This window comes from Hyperoodon ampullatus (assembly GCF_949752795.1).
Source record: "Hyperoodon ampullatus genome assembly, chromosome: 3".
Classification (NCBI taxonomy): Eukaryota; Metazoa; Chordata; class Mammalia; order Artiodactyla; family Ziphiidae; genus Hyperoodon; species Hyperoodon ampullatus.
Genome location: NC_136916.1, coordinates 83,291,422 through 83,297,421, shown reverse-complemented (window position 1 = coordinate 83,297,421; position 6,000 = coordinate 83,291,422).

Here is a 6,000-nt window from a genome sequence, read left to right as displayed (position 1 = left end):
GTTTCCATCCCTATCTTATTTTTTCTCCTTCTTTTTGTCTATGAAGCACTGATCACCATTTGAAATTATCTATTTACCTATTCATTCACTGACTAGTTTATTGTTTGCCCCATCTCACAGGCCCACAAGCCCCACGAAGTCCAATACCTGGGTTGTTTTGTTCACCACAGCCTCACCAGCCCTGAATAAATCTCAGCACATAGTAAGTGCTCAGTTAACATTTGTGAATGGATGGATGGGTGAATGAATGAATGAGTGAATAAAGTCAACATGACACCATATTGGGGCATTGTTTTAGATTCGGAGATGGAAAAATAAAGAAGATATGGTTCCTGCCCACAGGTGGCTCCTGGTTTAGTGAAGACAACTTACACATAGAGAGACAGCTGGAGTCCTATCTGCTAAGTGCCATGTGCCCTGGGTGTACGGAGGAGAGGGTGGCTGATTATCCTCTAGGCAAGGGAAGCTTTCCAAGTATGATGACTGCAGAGCTCATTGGCATGTTTGTGGCGCAGATTTTCCTCAAGAGTGCTGTGGTGGCCCCACTGGAGCATTGTGCTGGGAGGCACAAGACCCAAAGTGCGGGTCCAGCTGTGTGACTGCAGACCAGACGCTTAACCTCCTAAATGTGAGTTCTCTCCTTTGTAACGTAAAGGGCTTAGACTTGAGAATGTGTAGATTCATTTGACTCCAATGTTATCTGAGACCAAGCTCTACTGTTTGTGAGCAGCTGACCCTAAGCAGACCTCTTCCCTTTGTGTCTCACTCACCTTGGCTGTAAAATGGGTTTAATAACACCTACCCCATACAATTACTGTGAGGAGTGATGTGAGGGTGAATCAAAAATAAGGGGTTGTTATCAAGAACAGTATGGAGGTTCCTCAAAAAACGAAAAATAGAGCTACCATATGATCCAGCAATCCCACTCTTGGGCATACATCCCGAGAAAACCATAATTCAAAAAGATACATGCACCCCAGTGTTCACTGCAGCACTATTTACCATAGCCAGGTCATGGAAGCAACCTAGATGTCCATTGACGGAGGAGTGGATAAAGAAGATGTGGTGTATATACATACAAAGGAATATTACTCAGCTATAAAAAAGAAAGAAAGAATGCCATTTGCAATGACACAGATGGACCTAGAGATCGTCATACTAAGTGAAGTCAGACAGAGAAAGACAAATGATATCACTTATATGTGAAATCTAAAAAAAATGGTACAAAGGAACTTATTTACAAAACAGAAATAGAGTCACAGATGTAGAAAACAAACTTCTGGTTACCAAGGGGAAAAGAGGGGGAGGGATAAATTGGGAGATTGGGGCTGACATATACAAACTACTATATATGAAATAGAGAACTAATAAGAACACAGGGTACAGCACAGGGAACCCTACTCAATACTCTGTAATGACCTATATGGGAAAAGAATCTAAAAAAGAGTGGATATATGTATATGTATAACTGATTCACTTGGCTGTACAGCAGAAACTGACACAACATTGTAAATCAACTGTACTCCAAAAAAATTAATTTAAAAAATAAGTAAGTATGAAAACCACACACACAAAAAGGCGGGGTTGTTCTTATTCAGGGGCAGTTCTACTGAAACGAAAGAATCTCAGATTGCCTTTGTCTTCAGAGCTTTCTTTCTGCAGCTGCCCCAGGAAGAAACACTAGCATTTTAGTCCAGACTGCTTCTCTGGAAGCCTTGGCATTTTGAGCTGAAGGGTCATTAAATGACCAGATGGCAGAGAAACCTTTTAGGCTACTGTTTCCAGAAGCTCCGTGGTTCAGTTAGAAACCCTGGTGCCCTGGCAGTGCCCTGCAGAAATGAAGATCAATGATGCCACGTGCCATCAATGCATCTGTGCCTGTCCTGGACACAGCTGCCCACCTGCTTTGGAGACAAAGAGCAGAAATGAGGCTTGGACCTGTCACATGTCACCATGGCAACTGCTGTGTATGTGTGTTCCCTTGCTACCCACCAACCAGCTGTGGGGCAAGAGCAGTGCCAGGGGCCTATGGAGGGGACAATGGGGATAGCAGGGAGCTCTAAAGCAGGTGTGGGAGGGTCTGGGTGGGAAGTAGAGTGGCAACTTTTCCTTCTCTATTTTTTATTGAGACAGTCACATAGTATAAAATCCATCCAATAAAATTCAATGATATTTAGTATATTCAGAAGTGATGAAACCATCACCACTACCTAATTCCAGAATATTTGTGTCACCCCAAATAGAAACCCTGTACCTATTAGCAGTCGTTCTCCATTCCCACGTACCCCTCCATGGATTTCCCTACCCAGGGCATTTCATATATGTGGAATCATGTAATATTTGCCCTTTTGTGCCTGGCCTCTCTACTTAGCAAAATGTTTCTAGATTTCATCCCTATTGCAGCATGTATCAGTACCTCGTTTCCTTTTTAATGGTTGAATAATATTCCATTGTATGAATAGACCACACTTTGTTTATCCATTTGTCCATTGATGACCATTTGGGTTGTTTCTACTTTTTGGCTCTTGTGAAGAATACTGCTTTGAACACTTGTGTTCAAGTTTGTGTGTGAACATGTTTTCATTTCTCTTGGCTATACATCCAGGAGTGGAGTTGTTGGGTTCTCTTCCTTTTTTTCCTGCCACCCCACAATATTCTCATGTTTTAGCCCAGGTACATAAAGGATAAGGAGGATAAGGGGGGCATTTGGACCCTCTGACCACTGAGGGTCCTACTTAAAACATATTTTTTTTATTGGGGTATAACTGATTTACAGTGTTGTGTTAGTTTCAGGTATACAGCAAAATGAATCTGTTATACAAATACATATATCCATTCTTTTCCCACATAGGCCATTACAGAGTATTGAATAGAGTTCCCTGTGCTATACAGTAGGTCCTTATTAGTTATCTATTTTATATATAATAGTGTGTATGTGCCAATCCCAATATTCCAATTTATCCCTCCCCACCCTTACCCCCCGGTAACTATAAGTTTATTTTCTATATCTGTAACAATATTTCAGCTTTGTAGATAAGTTCATTTGTAGCCTTTTTCAAGATTCCACATATAAGTGATATCATATATTTGTCTTTCTCTGTCTGACTTACTTCACTCAGTATGAGAATCTCTAGGTTGCAGCAAATGGGATTATTTTGTTCCTTTTCATGGCTGAGTAATATTCCATTGTATATATGTACCATATCTTCTTTATCCATTCCTCTGTTGATGGACATTTAGGTTGCTTCCATGTCCTGCCTAGTGTAAATAGTAGCTGTATATAGCTGATTCACCTCATTGTACAGCAGAAACTAACACAACATTGTAAAGCAATTATACTCTAATAAAAAAATTTTAAAAATTAAAATAAAAAACTCTTGCAGGGGAGCAGGAAGGAACATACAGGTTGCATTATAGGTTCTCCATAAAACCTAGCCTAGAACTGGAAAAATATTAGAATATTTCAATATTCTTCTTAAAATTGATAGTTAAAATATCTGCCCAGTGTGATAGTTAATTTATGTGCCAACTTGGCTAGATTATGATCCCAGCTGTTTGGTCAAACACAAGTTAGATGTTTCCATGAAGGCATTTAAATATATATATATATTTAAATACAGTTTTGTATCCTGCTTTTATAAACATCACATTTGGAGCACTTTACCATACCATTAAGTATTCTTCGAGGAAATGATTTTATTTATTTATTTATTTATTTGGTTGCACCAGGTCTTAGTTGCAGCAGGTGGGCTCCTTAGTTGAGGAACGCAGGACCTTTAGTTGTGGCATGCAAACTCTTAGTTATGGTGTGCATGGGGGATCTAGTTGCCTGACCAGGGATCGAAGCCAGGCCCCCTGCATTGGGAGCACAGAGTCTTAACCACTGCGCCACCAGGGAAGTCCCCTCTGTGAAGGTGTATTTAAATGTGATTAGTATTTAAATCAGTAACTTTGAATAAAGCTGATTACCCTCCATAATGTCCATGAGCCTCATCCAATCAGTTGAAGGTCTTAAGAGCAAAGACTGAGGTTCCCCAAAGTGGAATGAACTCTTTTCAAGACTGAAGCATAGAAACCCTGCCTGAGTTTCCAGACTATTGTCCTGGGGATTCAGACTCAAGACTGCAACATCAACTCTTCCCTGAATTTACAGCCTGCAGGCCCACCCTGCAGATTTCAGACCTGTTGACAGAGATAGATAGATAGATGATAGATGACAGATAGATAGTTAGATAGATAGGTAGATAGGCAACCTCATACTGTTTTTATTTCCCCTCTGGAGAACACTGACTAATAATTTTACTATATCCCAGCAGCAGGGCTATAGTTATGTTTCACTATATCCTGGCAACAGGGATATAGTTATGTTTATAATTATAGTAAAATGTATTGTGGTAATCATCTCATAAGTCAAATCATTATGCTGTACACCTTAAAATTATACAGTGCTGCATGTCAATTATATCTCAATAAAACTGGAAGGAACAAAAAAGAATTTCAATTCGGGAGACACAGATTCACGTAAAACTGAGTGTTCCGAGAGAGAGTCAGGGGCTTATAAAGACAAAAAGCCACAGGCCGACAAAAATTGCCTGATGAGAATTATGACTGACTCTGATACGAGTCCGGAAATACTTGTCCTTAAGGGATCACAAGTTATTTTAGGGTAGGGTCCAAGAAGTATCTTGAGTTTCTGGCAGATGTTCTGGATGACTTCATTAGGACAATAAATGGTCAAAAGGTCAGATTCCATCCAGGCTGAGACGTGCATATGTCACACCCCTTAATGGCCTCCCAGCTCCACTTTAGAGAGCCCTCTTTAGGGAGCACTACCGACTCCATTTTTATTTTTCTTTCACAAAAGGCAGTATGAAATTTGTCCCTGACTTCTGCTGAAGTGAACAACTGTACAATACCATACAAAGCGAAGAAACTTCGTATTCTATTACAAGTTAATCACTGAGGGGATGTTGCCTACAAGCTTAAGTTATACACAATGGCCCATCTCTGGGAACCCTGCCTCCCAAGTAATGAGCATTAAGCTAAAGTACCTTTGTTTAGCTCCCAGGAAGCATGCTGACCAGGCCCACCTGTGAGTGACTGCAGGGAGGAAAAAGAGGAAAACAGTAACACCTCCCCTCAGGAGGCTGATGGGAACCAGGAAGTGTTTGACTTTACTCCCTCCCCTTTCAGTATAAAAGAAGCCTGAATTCTAACTCAGGCTAGATGGTTCTTTGGGACATGAGTCTCCCATCTTCTCAGCCTGCCAGCTTTGCAAATAAGGTCGCTATTCCTTGTTCCAACAACTCGTCTCTCAATTTATTGGCCGGTCCTGCAGCGAGCAGTATGACTAACACAGTGACCCCACCTCAGCTTGAAGCCATTCAGGTGAGCTTCAACTCACTGGCTAGTATTGTATGGATAACAGAGTTTGCCATAGATTCCTTCCTTGCAGGCGAAGCAAAGTCTGTGCCACTTGTAAATTAGCATCGCTACCTGTACTAAGGTATGTGCTGTCGGGGAGAAAAAAAACCTTCCTCTATCCTTCTAGGTTCGTCTGACTGGTCTCAGGATAAAATTGATGTGAGGCAGATTAACAGGAGAAAAACAAAAAAAAGCTTACTAACATGTATACTTCCTGTATACATGGGAGGGACCCAGGAAAACTGAGTAACTCACCAGAATGGCTAAAAACCTCCCCTTAAATACCATCTTCAGCTAAAGACAAAAGAGGATGTTATGGGTAGTGGTTTGGGACTACAAAGTGGAGGAAGGCAATTCACATGGAGATGGAAAAGCAAATGTCTGGAACTCCCTGTAAAAATCTGGAGTGCTCTTTACCGCACCTAGCCCATATTCCTTCTAGGTGTCTCTGGTGATGGCGGTCTTCTCGGACCAGGCCCTTTATCTAAACTCTTCAACAGTTAAGGGGGTGGTAAAAAGAAAGACTTCCTGAGTCTTCCACTTCTTAAAATTATTCAGCCTAAAATAATTCTCGTG